Raw genomic sequence first — 22,944 nt, forward strand, 5'->3', positions numbered from 1 at the left:
CCCTTTATGTCTCTCTCTCTCTCTCTCCCTTTATCTCTCTCTCTCTCTCTCTCTCTCTCGCTCTCTCCCTTTATCTCTCTCTCTCTCTCTCTCTCTCTCTCTCTCTTGCTCTCTCTCTCTCAGCACCAGATATCAATCTCTTGGGTTTTGGCTTGTGAAGGTAGGCGTCACAGTTTAATATGTAGTGTTGCCAAAGGCTAAAGAACAGCAACATTGTTCTAACAGTGAATAGCTAGCTGTCCTTTCACCCTGTAGGAAGATTGAGACGGTGTTGACTTGTGAAGGTAGGAGGCACACACAGCTGTCATGTTATACGTTTATAGGTTACTGTATCGTTACTTCTGAACAGCAACGTTGTTTTACTCTGACAGTGATAGACATGTTTGTAGGAGTGTTATGTTATGGTATCAATGAAATCAGTTGAGGCTGCTGAGGGGAGAACGGCTCATAATAATGGTTGGAACGGAGCGAATGGAATGGCATCAAACACCTGGAAACCATGTGTTTGATGTTGTTGATACCATTCAATTTATTTCACTCCAGCCATTACCATGTGCCCGTCCTCCCCAATTAAGGTGCCACCAACCTCCTGGGACTGAAGTCCAGTTGTTTGGAAAAGTGACTTTGGGTTGACTGTATTCCATTTCAACCCTTAGAACCATTTGAACGGTTATTACTGTAAACTAAGTAGTGTTGTCTTGTATTCCTAACATCACAAAGACATACAGGGTGTTTCTCAATATTCATACTACTGACTACTATTGACTTACTATGGACTTAACGTTACAGTACCCATTCACTGAACCGGCCTCCATCAGTTAGCTATATGTGAATTATAACAATGTAGCTAACCAGATAGTTTAACAGGCAAAAATGACCTAAAACGAATATTATGCAAGATAGATGTAAATTCTTCTTGGGTAGGTAGCTAACAATTCTTCGTGGCTATCTGGCTAGCTAACAGTACTAGTAGCTAGCCATTTATCCTTACTGACTTATTATGGGCTTGCTGTTTAGGGTACGTAGGCAGGTAAACATGCCAAAATTAACACAGCATGTATTTATTAACGTATCAAGATACAATATTGTAGTCTGTCACGCCCTGACTCAGGGGACTCTTATATGTTGAGTCAGGGTGTGGTGTTCTATGTTGTGTTTTCTATGTTTCAGTCTAGGTGTTGCAGATCTATGTTTGGCCGGGTGTGATTCCCAATCAGAGACAGCTGTCACTCGTTGTCTCTGATTGGGGATCATACTTAGGCAGCCTGTTGGCATGCATTAGTTGTGGGATCTTGTTCCGTGTAGAGGCTTGTATTTGTGTTTAGCCTGAGGACGTCACGTTATGTTGTTTTGTTCGTGTGTTTATTCTTTATAATAAACATGTATGCATTTCACGCTGCGCCTTGGTCTGACCCGTCCTTCAACGAACGTGACATAGTCAGGCAACATATGAGATGTGAATAGGCAACATTTCATTCTGAAGTCGGAGGGTGTTTCTCAAAATGCACACTACCGTGCTCTGAGCACGCAAATTGGAGCATGGGAGGATCGGAGTATGAGTCCAAATCAAAGTATTTGAAATGGAGCACGGGGGGCACTTCTCCGTTTGTACATATTTTGAAGCAAGCATCGATGCAAGCTTCAACAGAAAGTATGCAAAGAAATATGACCCAATCACGTAAAAAATGACGTAACATTTCTTGAAATCAATGGCGGCCATTATTTGAGCTGAAGCGAGAGAAAATACACTCTGGGTGTTTCTCAATATACAGTGTACAGTGTACAGTGCAGAGTAAATGGGCCAATTACATTTGGGAATGATGACAGAGGCTGATGAGAGAGAGAGAGATATTCCCGGAGTAGGATTGGGAACGTGGCCACGGTCCCACGTAAAAACCAGACCTTCTGTCTACAGTCACACATACATATGTAACAGTGTTGCTTCCGTCCCTCTCCTCGCCCCTACCTGAGCTTGAACCAGGGACCCTCTGCACACATCGACAACAGTCACCCTCGAAGCACCGTTACCCGTCGCTCCACAAAAGCCGCGACCCTTGCAGAGCAAGGGAAACAACTACTTCAAGGTCTCAGAGCGAGTGACGTCACCGATTGAAATGCTACTAGGGCGCACCGCTAACTAGCTAGCCATTTCACACCGGTTACACATATACACACAGACACACGCACTGAATTCCAGGTGGATGTTTTCCGACCTCTCTTTAAGGATGCATAGCTGTGGTTCCATGTCTTAACGAGAGAGAAGCAAGTAGAGGAAGAGACAGTGAGCGAGGCAGAGAGAGAGGGAGAGAGAGAGACAGAGAGAGAGAGAGAAAGAGGGAGAGAGAGAGAGGGAGAGAGAGAGAGAGAGGGAGACATAAAGGGAGAGAGAAAGAATGATTCACCCAGGTCTGGACCTGTCCAGGTACTCTGACTAACTGTGTTGGCATGATACAGTTACGGTAGATTAGCTTACAGTCATTCATTGTATGAAGATGAAAAAGTGCTGTTCTCAGCTGTAATACAGAAAAGGTATTACCTGACATGACCCTAATGTTGTTAATGATTAGATAGGAGGCTTGCTCTTGGTTGAACTGTATCAGTTATCTCAGAAGCTTTAAAAATATCACTAGAATGATTGGATAGGAGGCTTATTGTTAGTTGGAAGCTTTTAAAATGTCACTGTCTCTATACTGTTGTCTCCACCCAACACTCACACACACATGCACGCATGTGCGCGCGCGCGCACACACACGCACACACACGCGCGCGCGCGCACACACACACACACACTATCATGAGTCAGTCTACCAATGCTGGTAAATGGCACTCATACTGTATCTAGAAGCAAAGCAGCGGTTTATGACTTGGTTGGTTATGACTTGGGTATGACTTGGGTATGACTTGTGGGTGTGTGGGTGAAGACTGTTGCTGCCCCATTGAAAATTCAACTGGAATAATATCTCTTTTACAGTGTGTTGTGCTGTTCGTTGTGCCTTTCGTTTGTCCTCAATGCAAAGACTCAACATGACCGCTGTGTAATGTGGAGCTACTTCTTTTACCACTTCTCTATTGAACTTACTGTAGGCTAAGCATTGACCTAAATATTTATCTGGCAAATGAGATAGAGTTGTGAAAATGGGAACTGTTAGTTTTGCTGATAAGACCACTGTTTCTTTGTGTCTACGCCACTTCCTGTAACACGTGACCCGTCACATGATATACAGCCCATTCCAGTTTCAGTTACCCTGAGCTGTGTTTTAATACATTATAGTGATGATTAATCAGTCAACACATGCACGCAGGCACACATGCACCATCTTTCTCTGAGTGTCTTTCTAAACACCTTTCATGTTAATTGGCTATCATTCTGCTTATTCCACACTGAAGCAGCAACATTCTAGAAGCTTCAGTCTACATCTAGAATGTCAACAAAGTTATTTCTCACTGACTCCCTATTAAATAATAGATAGATAGATAGATAGATAGATTAGGCCACAGAAGCATGTTTTTATTCTCTTACTCCTGGAGTAGAGAGAGACCGAGAGAGAGACCGAGAGAGAGACAGAGAGAGACAGAGAGAGAGACAGGGAGAGGGAGAGGGAGAGAGAGAGTGAGAACGGCATTATCTCTCTATGCGGATTAGCGACGGGCGCTAGCAGGATGTACCCCACACACACACACACACACACACACAAACAGTCACAAACAGCCCTAGGTTATTTACCCAGCTAGAAGGGATTTGACACGCTATAACGATTTTTCCCAGAATCCTTATGTCTCGCTCTCAATTCAATTAAATTCAAAGGGGCTTTATTGGCATTGGAAACGTGTTTACATTGAAAGCAAGTGAAATAAACAATAAATAAAAGTGATAAGAAACTAACTTAACAACAACTACTAGAAAAAACTACTCGAAATGAACAGGAGGGTTGAGCAGGCAGAATCAGGAGATCGGAGGGAGAAGGATTTAGCAGAGGGAAGAGATGATATGATTGAAGAGGAGTGAGTAGCGGGAGAGAGAGAGCGAAGGTTGCGACGGCACATTACCATCTGAGTAGGGGCAGAGTGAGTAGTGTTGGAGGAGAGCGAGAGAGAAAAGGATACAAAGTAGTGGTCGGAGACTTGGAGGGGAGTTGCAGTGAGATTAGTAGAAGAACAGCATCTAGTAAAGATGTGGTCAAGCGTATTGCCTGCCTTGTGAGTAGGGGGGGACGGTGAGAGGGTGAGGTCAAAAGAGGAAAGGAGTGGAACGAAGGAGGCAGAGAGAAATGAGTCAAAGGCAGACGTAGGGAGGTTAAAGTCACCCAGAACTGTGAGGGGTGAGCCATCCTCAGGAAAGGAACTTATCAAGGCGTCAAGCTCATTGATGAACTCTCCAAGGGAACCTGGAGGGCGATAAATGACAAGGATGTTAAGCTTGAATGGGCTAGTGACTGTGACAGCATGGAATTCAAATGAGGAGATAGACAGATGGGTCAGGGGGAAAAGAGAGAATGTCCACTTGGGAGAGATGAGGATTCCTGTGCCACCGCCGCGCTGACCTGATGCTCGCGGGGTATGCGAGAACACATGGTTAGACGAGGAAAGAGCAGTAGGAGTAGCAGTGTTTTCTGTGGTAATCCATGTTTCCGTCAGCGCCAAGAAGTCGAGGGACTGGAGGGTAGCATAGGCTGAGATGAATTCTGCCTTGTTGGCCGCAGAACAGCAGTTCCAGAGGCTGCCAGAGACCTGGAACTCCACGTGGGTCGTGCGCGCAGGGACCACCAGATTAGAGTGGCAACAGCCACGTAGTGTGAAGCATTTGTATGGCCTGTGCAGAGAGGAGAGAACAGGGATAGACAGACACATAGTTGACAGGCTACAGAAAAAGGCTACAATAATGCAAAGGAGATCGGAATGAAATGAACTAAACATCTGGGAAAGCGAGAGAGTGGGGCCTCCCTCACTTACCTTTCAAGGAAAAAACTGAAATAAAACTCTCCCAACTTCACTTTAGAAATTATAATTGTTGTAAACTACAGCGGTTCAATGTTTTCTAGGAATAGACTCTAACTTAGTTTATTCAGCTAACTTGGTACAGTATTCTTCCGCGAAAACCATCCAGGGCACCAAATCCTATGACGCCAAAGCCAACTAGCATGCCAGCCTCCAATGACACGGTTTAGCACCAATACTCGGTTACAACAAACCAGTGTGTTAACACGCCAAGCAGATCATTTGTGTCCGTGTCTAACGTTGTGTAAAGTTTTGGGTTAGTTTTGACAGTTTGAGTGAGTACGTCGTCAACTTATTCAGCCAGTTAGTTAGCTAGAATAGTTAGCATACTAGCTAGCCATTGCTATCTGCCAACGAACCAACCCCTCCCACAGCACGAACACACAGAGAGCCAAGCTAACGTTAACTAGTCACCCATGTCCCGAATTCCCTTGAACAACTCTGGTTACCAGTATGTAAAAACAAAACAGAAATAAAAATGTAGGTTATAACTTACTTTTAGTAGCTACTGTTAGCCAGTTAAGTGCAAAGCTAGCCACTGAATCGATTCAGCCAGTTAGCGTCTGTCCCAATGATATTAAAGCTAGGTCGTTCCAGCTATTGTTTAGTTAGCTATCCAGGTAGCAACAAGCTAGCTACATTTCGAGTACAGTAGCTACTAACTACCTAACGTTAACGCTTCAGATAATGAGGTTAGAAAGACAGCTGAATGGTAGGTAGCTAGCTGGCATAATTACAGGTACTCTTAAGCGTGAAATAACATTGGAAACAACTATCCACAGTTGCTAATAGTTACCAGTAGCTACCCGCTAGCTAGCTAGCTTTATTGGTCCAGGTAGTGAGTTAGCTAGCCTCGTGATTCACCGGGCTCAGCCGAATACAATAATTACCTACAATAACCTACAATAACTACCTAGATAAACTACCTACAATACCTAACTACAATACCTACCTACCTACAATCTAAATACATGGTTTAAGCTTTACTCGATACCATATAAACCAAGCTTACCTCAGTGTATTGGAAAGTTCTCCTGCAACAGGGTGATCAAATTAAGATCCTACATCTGGAGGAGTTGGCGATACAGTACTAACAGATGTCGGACTTAGGCTACTGGGATACACATTTAGCAATTCCCAGGATGTTATTGTCGGGTATAATTCTTCCTCAATGACTTACGGTGAGGGAAAAAAGTATTTAATCCCCTGCTGATTTTGTACGTTTGCCCACTGACAAAGACATGATCAGTCTATAATTTTAATGGTAGGTTTATGTGAACAGTGAGAGACAGAATAACAACAACCAAAATCCAGAAAAAAACACATGTCAAAAATGTTATAAATTGATTTGCATTTTAATGAGGGAAATAAGTATTTGACCCCTCTGCAAAACATGACTTAGTACTTGGTGGCAAAACCCTTGTTGGCAATCACAGAGGTCAGACGTTTCTTGTAGTTGGCCACCAGGTTAGCACACATCTCAGGAGGGATTTTGTCCCACTCCTCTTTGCAGATCTTCTCCAAGTCATTAAGGTCTCGAGGCTGACGTTTGGCAACTCGAACCTTCAGCTCCCTCCACAGATTTTCTATGGGATTAAGGTCTGGAGACTGGCTAGGCCACTCCAGGACCTTAATGTGCTTCTTCTTGAGCCACTCCTTTGTTGCCTTGGCCGTGGGTTTTGGGTCATTGTCATGCTGGAATACCCATCTACGACCCATTTTCAATGCCCTGGCTGAGGGAAGGAGGTTCTCACCCAAGATTTGACGGTACAGTGTGCTCCTAATCTCAGCTCGTTACCTGTATAAAAGACACCTGGGAGCCAGAAATCTTTCTGATTGAGAGGGGGTCAAATACTTATTTCCCTCATTAAAATGCAAATCAATTTATAACATTTTTTACATGCGTTTTTCTGGATTATTTTGTTGTTATTCTGTCTCTCACTGTTCAAATAAACGTACCATTAAAATTATAGACTGATAATTTCTTTGTCAGTGGGCAAACGTACAAAATCAGCAGGGGATCAAATACTTTTTTCCCTCACTGTACATTCCTGGATAAATAAATGATGGATAAAAGGATGTATGTCTGTGGTCTCTCTCTCTGTCTCTATCTCTGTCTCTATCTCTCTATCTCTCTCTCTCTCTCTCTCTCTCTCTCTCTCTCTCTCTCTCTCTCTCTCTCTCTCTCTCTCTCTCTCCCTCTTTCCCTCCCTCATTTGTTCCTCTCCTTGAAGACATGGCTAGTGATTATGTTTGTTGTTGACACTGACAGTATTGCCTGGATGCAAGTCTCAACAAGTAGAAAACACAGTCATCTCTGCCAAACTGATAGTGTGGTATTCACATTAAACCCTAATAGTTGCACAACATGCTTTGTCTAACAGACGGTTAGGAATTTGTAATACACTGTTGTTGATATGAGATGTGGCTCAGTCTGTGTGTGTGTGCCTGCCTGTATGTGTGTAAGTGCGTAGGTTTATGCATGTGTGCATGCGCGTGTGTGTGACAGGCAGGTCTAAGCTAGGTTTGAATGGCGGGAACCCGGTTACCGAGATTTACCGCCCAAAATCACTCTCTTTTCCCGTAATAAATAACTGCGAGAAACCGGTAAATTAGAAATAAATTATTTGTATGAACAGCATGGCGTGAAATGGAACTGTTAAATTATATGCAATGTCTAAATCTGGCTTCTCTACGGCCTCTGCATGCTGAATCAACGCTCAGGGTGGGGACAGACCATCTCAGTATGGAGCGCACTTCACAATGCATGTAGACCTATCATCTCATCATGGTTACTTTTTTTCTTGTGACAGGTAGGCCTACATTTGCATAGCCTATGCTGCAGTAAGATAATGGCCGAATGCGCGTCTAATTTACCCATCTCCACGTGGCTTTTGGGGGTCACCTTATTTTTCAATTGTAAAGATGATATTTTTTTTCTTGCAGCTGCAGAGTTTTATAACACTCCTATATTGTTGCTTTAAATCAGTGCACGAGCAAGTACTCTCTCGCAGTCTTTCTCTCTCTCTCCATCAATTCCAGTCAAATTGCATCCAAAATGGGTAATCCTGTTCAAGATTGATATATAGTGCATTTGGAAAGTATTCAGACCCTTTCACTTTTTCCACATTTTGTTACATTACAGCCTTATTCTAAAATGTATTTTTTTAAAAATATGTTCTCATCAATATACACACAATACCCCACAATGACAAAGCAAAAACAGGTTTTTATACATTTTTGCAAATTTATAAAATTAAATTAAACTTCAAATTTACATAAGTATTCAGACCCTTTATTCAGTACTTTATTGAAACACCTTTTGCAGCGATTACAGCCTTGAGTCTTCTTGGGTATGACGCTACAAGCTTGGTACACCTGTATTTGCGGAGTTTCTCCCATTCTTCTCTGCAGATCCTCTCAAGCTCTGTCAGGTTGGATGGGGAGCATCGCTGCACAGCTATTTTCAGGTCTCTCCACAGATGTTTGATCGGGTTCAAGCTCTGGCTGGGCCACTCAAGGACATTGAGAGACTTGTCCCGAAGCCACTCCTGCGTTGTGTTGGCTGTGTGCTTAGGGTCGTTGTCCTGTTGGAAGGTGAACCTTCACCCCAGTCTGAGGTCCTGAGGGCTCTGGAGCAGTTTTTTTTTTTAAAAATATAAATTAGCAAAAATGTATACAAATTTGTTTTTGCTTTGTCATTATGGGGTATTGTGTGTAGATTGATGAGGAACATGTTTTATTTAATCCATTTTAGAGTAAGGCTGTAACGTAACAAAATGTGGAAAAAGTCAAGGGGAATACTTTCCGAATGCACTGTATAGGCCTATATATAGATGTCCTAGCCTACCTCTTTCAGGTAATAAACTCAATGTCATATTAGCCTTATAGTTAGCTAATGAATGATGGGTTATGCATAATAAGCTTCTAACTTATAGCCTCTGTCTCTTGCGCAATAAGCATGCACCTGTGCTCCACTGGCCTCTCCTTAAAAAACGCTCCTTCACTCTTGGAGTCCCATGCAGGAAACGCTAGACTAGAATACCTTGCTGGACATTATTTTTTTAGCATTTCTAATGTTCAATAGACTATTCGAAGAGGAACACAAGCTCTTGTTTGCTGAATGAAAATACAGCAGCCAACAGAACTCACGTGTAGTTTGAAAGAAGAGCAAATGCACGATGGCGGTGGGCTATAGCAGTTATTTATTCAGATCCGTAACCAAAGCCTTCTGCATCTCATTCTAGTCCTATATTATTCAAGCGTGTCATTAGAATGATGAAGATAAGGACAACAAAACGTATTTCATTTAACTGTTGGAAGCGAGGAAGGAATGAAGCAACAATAGAGAGAGAAAGAGGAGGTAGACTAATAACATTAGGGGAAATATTATGAAAAATTCAAATTAAATTCGCTAGCCTATACTTGTAACTTTGTAGGCTGCATGTGCTGCACCAGAATCACATGTTCTCTCCCTGTAATTCCAGTCCATATAACACAATACAGTACAGTAATACAGTTCACACTCAAAAATATTATACTACTGGAGCTAGTTTCATGTATTTACCAAGAGAGCATATAGCTAGCTACGGGCTTTTATGTTTTTCTGTGTTGTGTAATGTGCAGTAGCCTATATCATATAGCCTATGTATTGGATAACAATCATTTTGGCTTTTTTGAGCTTGGGCTCATTAAATGTCTTTAATGTAGGGCTCATAAAATGTATTTAATCAGGCTCAGGTTGCATCAGGCTTGAATTTTTGATCAAAGCTCTAATCAAATCCAGACATAGGCCTATTTATATACTATATAATGCTTTTAAATGACACTTCCGGTTTTGATGGGAAATACCGGGTTACCTGGGAGAAAAGTGATTTATTCTCCGGATGGAACATTTGTAAAATAACGGGAAAATATTCAACCCTAGTCTGAGCATGATCTCTTGGGTGGTGTGAAGGGTAGTTCCTCTACTATAACTAATGGTGTCCTTAGCTAGCCTCTACACACACGCACGCACATACACACACACACACACACACACACACACACACACACACACACACACATACTTCACTGCCTCAACATACTATGCTGACAGCCTGACAGGTCTGCTCCAGTCATAACATATGAATTGTGACTCAGCTCAGCTGTAGAAAACAGAGTGGAGACAGACATACAGACATATAGTCTTGGGGGCCTTGTCCCCACATTAACCCCTAGAATGCATGTACTACTTGTGTCCGTCTCTTGCAACAAAATATTCACTCTCGCTCTCTCCCTCTGTCTTTGTCTCTCTCAAACACGCACTCATTTTGTTTTTAGTTTCGTTCTAGGCAACATGTTGGTTTAAGAAACCCGACGGTTTCAGTTCCCTCACAGTTCAAATCTGGTTAATACAGCTGCACTGTAGACCTACTTCTTCTCATTGTGTGTGTGTGTCATTTCTGCCGCTGCCTCCCTCATCTGCACAGAGGAACACACACACACACACACATACACCCTTTTCCCTCGCTCACACACACACACACACACACTCTCTCTCTCTCTCTCTCTCTCTCTCTCTCTCTCTCTCTCTCTCTCTCTCTCTCTCTCTCTCTCTCTCTCTCTCTCTCTCTCTCTCTCTCTCTCTCTCTCTCTCTCTCTCTCTCTCTCTCTCTCTCTCTCTCTCTCTCTCTCTCTCTCTCTCTCTCTCTCTCTCTGAAAGGGCTTCCTCCACCATCAGTAGCTGTACTAAATGGCCTGTGATGCTGAACGGGCTGCGTTCATGTGTAACGCTCTGCATCACCGTTCTCCTCCTGTTACATGCACCGTTCAACACTGTTCGCTGCAGGCCCGAGCAACACTTCTAACTGCTAACGTCGGAACTATTTATTCACTCTGTGTGTGTGTGTGTGTGTGTGTGTGTGGGTGTGTGTGTGTGTGTGTGTATGTGTTCGCCTAATAGAGAGAGAGGGACGCCGCATTGCCTTGTACCTCTAGAGAAAACGTTTTCTGTCTAGAAAAACCTGATGCAGTCAAACTGAATGTTTTAGGTTGCTCAGTGTTTTTTGCTCTTAAACAACTGTGTTTTTTAAAGTTTATTTTTCAACTCACTTAAATACGTTTAACAGTTATTTGAAGTTGACACTATACATTCAACTGAATGTAATTGAGGTTCAGATGCTCAAAGGGTTGTGAAAGACTTGAGCCAACATGGTTCTCCAGTTCCCTTATTACCATTGGATTACAGGGTATCTGTACAGGCTACTGTACAATGGGACCTTTCATCGGATCGCTCTTTACAGTGTTTTGGATTTACTTACCTGATCTAATCCTCTGGTAATGTGTAGAGGTGTAAAAGCCACCTGAGTGGTGAAGCTCGGCGGCCATTTTGGTCCGTACAGTAGGACTCACCTTACGTAAACTAATGTGATGGAGCCACAAGGAGATTAGTCGCATGACCTTGCTGATTGACATGAGAGCCATCAGTGGTGATTGCTGTGACGCAAGTGGAAAAAATGGTTGATGTGATGGATTTGGAAATAAGTATTGTGTTGTTGTAGACGTTATTGATTGTTGCACATATACAGTTACAGTGTACACACACACACACACACACACACACTCGTCCTTGAATGTCTTTGTCTGTCTGTTTGTCTGACTAGGGGTAATTACATCTGAACGCAGTAGAGGTGCATGGGTAAAATCACTGGGGAAGCCAAGCCAGAAATAAATGCCATATTACAACCTATGTGTTGTGATAATTGCGTTGTTCGCTCTATAATCTGTGAGTTCATATGCCTTGACAACGTGATATACAGTGCTATGAAAAGTATTTGCCCCCTTTCTAATTTTCTCTACTTTTGCATATTTGTGATAAAGAATGTTATCAGATCTTCAACCAAAACCTAATATTAGATAAAGGGAACATAAGTGAACAAATAACACAACAATTACATATTTATTTCATAAACAAAGTTATGCAACACCCAATTCCCCTGTGTGAAAAAGTAATTGCCCCCTTATTCTCAATAACTGGTTGTGCCACCTTTAGCTGCAATGACTCCAACCAAATGCTTCCTGTAGTTGTTGATCAGTCTCTCACTTCGCTGTGGAGGAATTTTGGCCCACTCTTCCATGCAGAACTGCTTTAACTCAGTGATGTGTGGGTTTTCAAGCATGAACTGCTCGTTTCAAGTCCTGCCACAACATCTCAATTGGGATTAGGTCTGGACTTTGACTAGGCCATTCCAAAACTTTTAATTTGTTGCTTTTTAGCAATTTTCATGTAGACTTGATTGTGTGTTTTGGATCATTGTCTTGCTGCATGACCCAGCTGCGCTTCAGCTTCAGCTTCAGCTCACAGACGGATGGTCTGACATTCTCCTGTAGAATTCTCTGATACAGAGCAGAATTCATGGTTCCTTCTATTAAGGCAAGTCGTCCAGGTCCTGAGGCAGCAAAGCATCCCCAAACCATCACACCACCACCACCATGCTTGACCTTTGGTATGATGTTCTTACTGTGGAATGCAGTGTTTGGTTTTCGCCAGACATAATGGGACCCATCTCGTCCAAAAAGTTGACTCAAGTTTGCCAAAAAGCACCTGGATGATCATCAAGACTCTTGGAAGAACTTTCTATGGACAGATGATTCAAAAGTATAACTTTTTGGACGACATGGTTCCAGTAATGCCTGGCGAAATCCAAACTCTGCATTCCACAGTAAGAACATCATAATAGGGTCTAAGGCCGAGACAATAAGACACAGTGGCAGAATAAATTCAACCACACCTTTGTTTCATCACAAAACGGGAGAGCAACATCTGTCCGGTGAGGTCCACAAAGCATTTTGCGTGTAACAAACAGTAATATGACCTACAGCATGGTCAAGCAAGGTAATGCTTCTGACATTTTCAGACCAGTAAACAACTATTGATTTAGAACCACTGAGAGTTACCGCAAGTCGCAAAAAAAAACAGGAGCTGCCTCCACTATTCCAGCACCATTTCAACTTCAACATTTTAACATCATCAAATCACCTATGCTTATTAGTCTAATACAGTGACAACTAAAATATACTAACATTTATTTATTCCAATCAACGTAAGCTACACTGAACAAAAATATAAACGCAACATATAAAGTGTTAGTAACATGTTTCATGAGCTGAAATAAAAGATCCCAGAAATGTTTCCATACGCACAAAAAGCTTATTTCTCTCAAATTGTGTGCACAAATTTGTTTACATCCCTTTTAGTGAGCATTTCTCCTTTGCCAAGATAATCCATCCACCTGACAGGTGTAGCATATCAAGAAGCTGATTAAACAGCATGATCATTACACAGCTGCACCTTATAAAAGGCCACTCTAAAATGTGCAGTTTTGTCACACAACACAATGCCACAGATGGCTCATGTTTTGAGGGAGCATGCAATTGGCATGCTGACTGCAGGAATGTCCACCAGAGCTATTGCCAGAGAATTTAATGTTCTGAACCAAAGCTGAAAATGTCCCTGTTCTTCCATGGCCTGCATACTCACCAGACATGTCATCCATTGAGCATGTTTGGGATGCTCTGGATTGACGTGTACGACAAGCTATGGACAATGAACACAATTGCATTTTATCGATTGCAATTTGAATGCACAGAGATACAGTGATGAGATCTTGAGGCCCATTGTCGTGCCATTCATCTGCTGTTATCACCTCATGTTTCAGCATGATACTGCACAGCCCCATGTCGCAAGGGTCTGTACACAATTCCTGGAAGCTGAAAGTGTCCCAGTTCTTCCATGGCCTGCATACTCACCAGACATGTCACACCTCAGCATTTTTGGGATGCTCTGGATCAACGTGTACGACAGCGTGTTCCAGTTCCCACCAATATTCAGCAACTTCGCTATTGAAGTGGAGTGGGACAACATTGCACAGGCCACAATCAACAGCCTGATCAACTCTATGCGTAGGAGATGATTCGCACTGCATGAGGCAAATGGTGGTCACACCAGATACTGACTGGTTTTCTGAGCCACACCCCTACTTTTTTTTAAGGTTCTGATTTCGGTGTGGGTGTGTTTTGTGTGTGCGTGCACATTCATGCAAGTAGAAAAAACATGTTGACTCACTCTACTTGTAGAGAAACGCCAATGCCATCCTCCTCTCTTTAATGTTGAAGAAATGGTCTAGCACTCTTATTTTTTGTTGTCCTAGGCTACCGGGCTAAATCCTTGCCCACTAGCCTAACTTCCTTTCATGGGCAACGTTGGCTAGTTAACATTAGCCTTCTACATCTAGCTACATATTGAACTTCCATTCTCTCAGGCCAGGGGTACAATGTATGAATTAATGGTTGGATCAGAATCGCCGTTATAATCATTGGCCAATACGGAGAATTAAGTAAAACCACAAGTCCAAATCCCTATCGCCATCCAATTTTAGATAGAGGATGGCAACACAAGGAGATGCACAATGAGGTTCTGTCAATGACGTATGCTCTCGATGCGATTTGATTGGAGTGAAGCCAAATCCAAACTGGCTTCCCTTATGAAACATAGAGAGACTAAAGATACATTATTTGATATGTTTTTTTCTTTGGGAAGCCTGGCTTCCCTAGGCATCCATGAATACACGCCATTGTCTGAACGACATCTACTTGAGCAGAGAGAGAAAGAGAGAATTAGAGAGAGAAAGAAAGGGAGAGAGAGATGAGAGGGAGAGAAAGAGAGTTAGAGAGAAAGGGAGAGAGAGAGATGAGAGGGAGAAAAGGAAGAGAGGGAGAGAGAATTGAGGCCTCAGTCAGCACTATAGCAGCCATTCACTGCTCAGCAGGTGGAGAGAGAGAGAGAGAGCAAGAGAGAGCAAGAGAGAGAGAGAGCATGAGGAAGAGAGATGAGAAAGATGATGATAAATCTAGACAGACAGCATTAGTGTTTTGTCTGGAATATAATGACACACCTCTGGACAGATGATAAGAAAATGTGTCTCGACCATTGTTTACCGTCAAAGCACCACACACACACACACACACACACACACACACACACACACTGTGCCGCCTCACCTGTCTTTGTCTCCAAACCCAGTCAATATCCCTACCTCTAATATTTAACCCCTGGCTGGCATGACTCAGCTAAAAAACCCACACAAACCCAATGCAGAGCGCCAACACGCTAACGGTCTAACGTCAGCAAGATATGCAGTAAAGCAGCCAGACAGTTATCCTGATTCCTTCTCCTCCTTTTCAACTGTAATGGGGGTAATGAAGGTAATTGAGGGGATTGAATGAAGAAAAGGAGGAGGGAAGGAGGGAGGGATGGCTGGTGTTGAAGGAGGAGAAGAAGAAGAAAGTGTGTGGGAAACTGTGAATCCATTTAATATAAAAGATGATATGACAATGTCTTAGTCATCCAATAAGTTGTTCTAGGGACCAAGACAGTGTGGGGGATTATGGGAAAATGGATTGTCCGGCGTTCCCATCCCTATGGCGATGATGATGTCAGATAGGACTGGAGAGAGAGAGAGAGAGAGAGAGAGAGAGAGAGAGAGAGAGAGAGAGATTTTATAAAACCAAGTGTTAACACAAATAATGGCACACTGCCTTTTCAGAAATGAAACAACAAATGTCATTCCTAAATTAAAAAATAAATTAAATGAAAATACAAAAAAGCATATATATACATTCAACTCATTTCATCAACAAAAAATAGTTTCCCCTCCTACACAAAACAAACCGCTCCTTCGTAAGCCCACTTCTCCTCAAACAATGGGAGATATTTTACTGCCAAGAAGAACTCAAAATCCACTTTTATTCTCGCTTTCACCAATCCTTTAAAAACACATCTTACATCCTGCCCATATCCCGTTTCTATCTTATGTTTCCTACTCAGAAAAATTGACATCTTAGCTTGTCCCAAAATAAAATGTAACAGTTGACATTTTCTTTTCTGTTGCTTACTATATTGAAACCCCAAAATAAAAACAGTGTTATTGAAAATCTCCCCTACAGCTTTAAACAAAGACTCCAGCATTTCCAAGAGAGGTTTTATCCTCTCACACTCCATAAAACAGTGAAAAATTGTTTCTCTTATATTACAAAAAGGACATCCATCTCCAACATCTGAGTTATTAACAGATACAAAAGCATTAACTTCAATGATGCCATGCAAAACCCTCCATTGCATATCACCAGTACCCTTTTGTAACGGAGGCTTGTTCAGTGCTCTCCATGCTGGCTTTACCTTGTCATCAATGCCCAATTTCACCCTCCATGGAGTGTCTTTTCTATTTTTCAATGTATCTTTATTCAACACCTTGACACACCCCCTATATAAGTATTTCCCATTCACCTCATCCAAACCCACTTCTTCCAACCCTCTCAAATCCAGTAATAACGCCTTTCTTTCTGACTCTGGGATATTGGGTGTAATCCCTAGTCTTGGAAATGAGACGTATTCATCTTGTACCTTCTTCTTGTGACTATTAAGCATACCCCACTCTTCTGCTGACAGAGCCTTCCTGCAGCTTCCCAGCAGTTGTCCGACAATCCTTTCCGACCTCACCCCCAAATGTTCAGCCACCCGTCTTCCATCCATTAACGCGGGCCAAGCCATGGCCATTAACTGTTTTAAGGTGATGATTTTGCCCTTCACCAGAATCTTGGAGAAATGTGGAACAGCTGCAGTTGCACAATCCAGTCTTGCCCCATACACCAGAGGTTCCTCCAACAGCCAATGCACTGATCCGCTGAAGTGCGTCTGGACACCTTCATTATGCTCCACACCCTTAGAAGGCCTCTGTAAAATGGAGGTACTCCCTCCCTAGAAATCTGGCTACTATCAACCAAAAATAAAGCCTTCTTTAAACCTAATCCCCCAACCTGCTGTAATACAAAACCTGCCACCACTCTCCAAACCACATTTTCCGGTCCATAAAGCAACCTTTGAATAAACTGAAACCGGAAAGCAGCAGCCTTACTAGCAAGATGTACAAGACCTTGTCCCCCCTCCTCTTTTGACAAATACAAAACACTTTGTGGAACCCAATTATATTTATCCCAAAATAAATCTACAATAATTGCCTGTATCTTAGCCAGAATGCCAGATGGTGGCTCTAAAACTGACAACCGATGCCACAGTGCAGAGGCAACCACATTGTTAAGAGGCAACCACATTGTTAACTATAATAGTGTGCCCCCTATAGGACATACGAGATAACAACCAACGCCATCTCCTCATCCTCCCTTCCACCATTTGAACCACCCCATTCCATTTTTTCCCCCATTGTCCCCTCATCTCCTAGGTACACTCCAAGATACTTAAAACCTCCCTTACACCATTCCAGCCCCCCTGGCAAAGCCATGATCCCTCCAGACCATTCTCCAATCTGTAAAGCACAACTTTTTTCCCAGTTTACCTTTGCAGTTTACCTTTTCACTAAAATAACTACATCATCAGCATAGGCTGAGAGACGAATAGGAGGAATATCCTCTGAAAGGTACACCCCTTCAATGCGACTTCTAATGCTATTTAGTAGTGGCTCTATAGCAATGGCATATAACATTCCCGACAAAGAACATCCCTGCCTAATACCTCTACACACTTTAAAAGGAGCACTCAAGCCACCGTTAACTTTCAATACACTTTCAATGTCACCATATATCACCCTTATCATGGCAATAAAACCAGAGCTGAAACCAAACACCTCAAAAGTGTGCCATAAGTATTGATGTTAAACTCGGTCAAATGCCTTTTCCTGATCAATTGAAATTGAAATTAGACCAGCATCCAACCCGGGGCGGCAGGTAGCTTAGTGGTTAAGAGCGTTGTGCCAGTAACCGAAAGGTAGCTGGTTCTAATCCCCGAGCCGACTAGGTGAAAAATCTGTTGATGTGCCCTTGAGCAAGGCACTTAACCCTAATTGCTCCTGTAAGTCGCTCTGGATAAGTGCGTCTGCTAAATGACTAAAAATTTAAATGTAAAAAAAAACAATAGCCCTAGAGACATCCACAAAATCCAGAATCCCCTATCTGCCTGCCAGGAACACAGTAGGACTGGTCCGTATGTATGATTTGCCCCATCACCTCCCTCAGCCTTTTGGACAAAGCCTTTGACAGGATCTTATAATTAGTGCACAATAAAGCCACTGGCCTCCAGTTCTTCACCTCCCTAGGGTCACCCCTTTTTGGCAGTAGGGTGAGGACAGCCCTTCTGCAGCTTATCGGTAGTAACCCTCCGGTCAAACTATCATTAACTACTGCTAGCCAATCCTCTCCCAACATAGCCCAAAAATACTAAAAAGTCAACAGGAAGCCCATCAATGCCTGGTGCCCTTCCATTTTCCATGCCTTTTAATGCAGTGTATAGCTCCTGCAAAGACAATGGTTGCTCTAGCTCAACCTGAGCTTCTGCAGCCACCTGTGGGAGCCCATCAAGGAACTGCTGTGTCATTGTTTTATCCTCTTTGTACTCACACTTGTAGAGATCAGCATAGAACTCTACTGCCCTCTTTCTAATTTCACTAGGACTAGTGAGCTCCTGTCCAACAGCTGATTTGAGACAATGAATAATTCTTCTTTGTCCATTCTTTTTCTCTAAACCAAAGAAAAATTTGGATGAGGCATCCATTTCAGATATTCCCTGAAACTTACTTCTCACCAATGCCCCCTGTGCTTTGATACCCAGCAGGTCTGCCAATGCAGCTTTTTTCCTCTTGAGGGCCTGAGTACGGCCTCGATCTCCTGTGGTCTCAACCAACGTCAGGAGTTCTACTATTTCAGACTCTAGGGCTTTCATTGATCTGGTGATGTCTTTGGTGACATTCCTCGTGTATTGATTACAGAATTGTTGAATCTGGATTTTCCCTATATCCCACCACTGTTGAAGGGATACAAAACTGGCCTTTTGAGACCTCCACCTCTCCCAGAAAAAACTAAAACATTTCCTGAAGTGACTATCACTCAATAAACTTATATTAAAATGCCAGTATGCGCTTTTGGGTTTTACAGCATTAATGAACACCACCTGTGTTATTAAACAATGATCAGAAAATCCCACTGGGGTTATCACACTTGATTTACAGACCTGAGATTGATGCTTAAAACAATAAAACCTATCTAACCTGGCCATGGACATGGTGTTCTCTCTCACATGGGCCCAGGTGTACTGTCTCGTGCCTCCATGTTGACTCCGCCAAATATCACACAGTTCATGTGTTACAATGAGGCGTTTTTAAAAAGTCCTTGAGGCTATATGAGGTTCTTTGTGATTTCTATCTAAATCACTGACTGTGCAGTTAAATAAATAATCTTCAGTATTACATTTCTCAATGGTATTTGATAATGTCTCTAAAAAACATACCCTCTCAACTGCCACCACTGGGGCATATACATTTATCAGACACATAGTGATGTTTTCATACCTCGCTCTAACTTTTAATAACCTCCCCTCAACTACCTCTTCAACCTCATATGACAAAGGCAAAAACCCTTTTGAGACCAAGATGGCCACACCCCCACTTTTTGAGTTTTTATGACTACACACCACTGTCCCCCCCCCCCTCCCCCCCACTCGTGTTGCCACATAACTTCATTTTCCATATTACTATGCGTTTCTTGTAGAAAACGTATGTCACTTCCCTTTCCCCTAATTAACTCATACACTATGGCTCTTTTTTTAACGTCTCTTGCCCCATTTACGTTTAAAGAAGAAATCTTAAAACTGCTCATGGATGGGAAAAAAATGCAGAGGAAGACACAGAAACCACATCTCTTTACAGAGTTAAGGCTGCGACTAAACTCTTTCATTTCCTTTAGAATTTACATCACTTTTCACTCTCGTGACCACTTTCTTGAGTCTAGCAATTTCAGGGTTTGTCAAACCTCCCCCTGTTATTTTTGACATCAGAAACTTTGCTGATTCAATAAACAATTCACTTTCAGGAAAAAAATATTTTACTTTATAATCCTGCATATATTTATTCCCTTTTGTCAAATTCAGAATTTGTCAAATTCAGAAATTGACGTACCTTCTCAATCCTGTACCTCCCTTCCACCCCATTTATCTCACTATTTTGTTGTGACACGTCAGATGACTCACTCTCGCTATCCTCCCCAGAAGAAAACTCCACCATCTCTACAACCTGTTTATCCTCAACTGATTTATCAATCTCTACCTTCCTCTTAGAATTAGACCCTTCACCACCCCTTAAATTCTTCCTCTTACTCCTCGGTACTTTGAAAACAGCTGCTTCCTTTTCCATTATTTCAATCTCCTCTTAACCTCCAATTTCATTTTCCAGCACCACCTCAGTGACCGCAGTCGCAATCTCACCGACTGTTTCCCCTCCCTCTTTGTTCTGATCTACCACAATTGCCCCCGTAGCCACACTGCTTTCCTTTCCTACTTTTCCAACCACATCTGCCCACCTTCTCCCTTCCCCTGCACCCTTAGAATGTTCATTCCTTCGCGGTGGTGCATTAGCTGCACCAGCACTAGAGCTGCTACCGGGCTCTGCGCGCTCGTTCTCGGGACAATAACGTACCAAATGCCCCTCTCATCCACAGCCAAAGCATTTCATTGATTCAGTAGAAGCGTAGAAGACATAATCAAATCCATCAATCTTAAAACTGAATGCTAAATTCAGTTCGTCAGTGTCCTTCTTTAAAATCATATGCACTTGTCTCCTATGAGACACGACATGTTTCAGCAAAGGAGATTTGCATCCAAAAAGAATCTTCTTTATTGTAGATACAAGTTGACCATGACGAGAACTCTCGCTCCAACACTTCATCTCTAACAAATGGTGGCACGTTAGAAAGTATAACCGGATTCATAAGAGGAAATACCAACGTCTGTGTCTCCCTCAACACAACACCACTCTCAACTATCGTATTCACCTTTTCAATGGAATTTAAGAATATCGCTACAGCGCTATTCATCCTTGAGGCTGATTTTATGCTATCATACCCAATGATAGCACCCACTGCTAAGCTACATTCTTCCACGTAACACCCTGCCACAGCAGGAATCTTTACTCCATGCCGCCGACTAAGTTTTTCAAACTACAAACCTCCGCGAGTGGCCATTGCAACCAGCCCCACCCGCTGGTTGTGCCCTCGCGAAAAACAACCTCAACGATCCCACCACCCCTATACGTGCTTAGTGATAGTTAGACAAGATAACCTTAAAACAACTAAACTAATCAATATATATATATATACCGAAACCCAATAGAGTGAAAAGAATTCCAGTGGCTCTCATAATCACTCATGCTTCACGACTCACTCCCAGCATGCACTCCGACGAGAGAGAGAGAGAGAGAGAGAGAGAGAGAGAGAGAGAGAGAGAGAGAGAGAGAGAGAGAGAGAGAGAGAGAGAGAGAGAGAGAGAGAGAGAGAGAGAGAGAGAGAGAGAGGCCTTACTGACTGGTACAGTTAAATTATGGATGAGAGTAGAGGAGTGTGTGCATTCCACTGACTTTTCCACGCCATACATACACACACAAAAAACACACACGCACACACACACAAAAACACACACACTCCCTAATCGCAACCCACGCCCCTACACACACGCCATTGCACTAAAACCCCTTTTCCATCCATACAAACACACACTCTCATCTAACCATAACCTCTCTCTCTTAGCACCTGGCCTTCTCCTGAGATCTGCCTCACCTGCCCACTGAACCACACACACACTGCAGAGCTAGCTTAGCGGTGGCTAATGGAAGACTCTTGTTGGGTGATGTTCTAATGATTAGTCACTATAGAGCTAGTTTAGCGGTGGCTAATGGAAGACTCTTGTTGGGGGATGTTCTAATGATGAGTAACTATAGAGCTAGCTTAGCGGTGGCTAATGGAAGACTTGTTGGGTGATGTTCTAATGATGAGTCACTGCAGAGCTAGCTTAGCGGTGGCTAATGGAAGACTCTTGTTGGGTGATGTTCTAATGATGAGTCACTATAGAGCTAGCTTAACGGTGGCTAATGGAAGACTCTTGTTGGGTGATGTTCTAATGATGAGTCACTATAGAGCTAGCTTAACGGTGGCTAATGGAAGACTCTTGTTGGGTGATGTTCTAATGATGAGTAACTATAGAGCTAGCTTAACGGTGGCTAATGGAAGACTCTTGTTGGGTGATGTTCTAATGATGAGTAACTATAGAGCTAGCTTAACGGTGGCTAATGGAAGACTCTTGTTGGGTGATGTTCTAATGATGAGTCACTATAGAGCTAGCTTAACGGTGGCTAATGGAAGACTCTTGTTGGGTGATGTTCTAATGATGAGTCACTATAGAGCTAGCTTAACGGTGGCTAATGGAAGACTCTTGTTGGGTGATGTTCTAATGATGAGTCACTATAGAGCTAGCTTAGCGGTGGCTAATGGAAGAACAACACAGATGAAAGGGGGAAAGGCACGGTCAGTGATGTACTGAGAGGTAAAAATGTATGCACACATGACTGTAAGTTGCTTTGGATAAAAGCGTCTGCTAAATGGCATATTATATTATATTATTATATTATTATTATATTATATATTACTATATTATAGGACAGAGAGAGAAAGAGAGGAAAGAAGGAGAGGGAGGGGGAGCAGAGAGAGAGAGAGAGAGAGAAGGCTATAAAGGGAGAGAGGGAGAGAGGGGGAGAGGGGAAGAGAGCAAGAGAGGCTGACTGTCTTTCCCATGCTGTAGCCAACTCTTCTATTTCTATTTTCTATTTTTCTAATGTGAAAAAGGGGGCCCTGTGGAAAAAAGGTTGGGAACCCCTGCCATAGAGTGCTGGTCAAAAGTAGTGCGCAGTATATGGAATGGGGTGGTATTTGGGCCACAACCTTATTAGTTTCCACTGGTCTCTGTAAAGCCTGTGACTCAGAGGAAGTGATTGAAACAGGTCAGTCAGACAGACACTGTGGGGTCAGCAATGGAAATCTATGGGTGTTCTGGGCAGAACAGGGCCTGCCTGGTCTGCA

At 42.7% G+C, this 22,944-nt stretch overlaps 1 protein-coding gene across 2 annotated transcripts in view; it reads left to right on the forward strand.

Annotated features, from left to right (window-relative positions):
- Positions 1–22,944, forward strand: part of LOC311118072 (beta-1,4-mannosyl-glycoprotein 4-beta-N-acetylglucosaminyltransferase-like) — a 62,557-nt gene that overhangs the window by 18,932 nt on the left and 20,681 nt on the right. The window contains exon 1 of one of the 2 annotated variants that reach the window (XM_084192945.1): positions 207–284. The exons of the other annotated variant lie outside the window; for it this stretch is intronic. The gene's annotated coding sequence lies outside the window, so the exon portion shown is untranslated. Of the gene's footprint in view, positions 1–206; positions 285–22,944 lie in introns of those variants that run through there. 2 annotated transcript variants of the gene reach the window in all.

Source organism: Coregonus lavaretus (genome assembly GCF_964263955.1).
Source record: "Coregonus lavaretus genome assembly, contig: HAP1_SCAFFOLD_850, whole genome shotgun sequence".
Lineage (NCBI taxonomy): Eukaryota > Metazoa > Chordata > Actinopteri > Salmoniformes > Salmonidae > Coregonus > Coregonus lavaretus.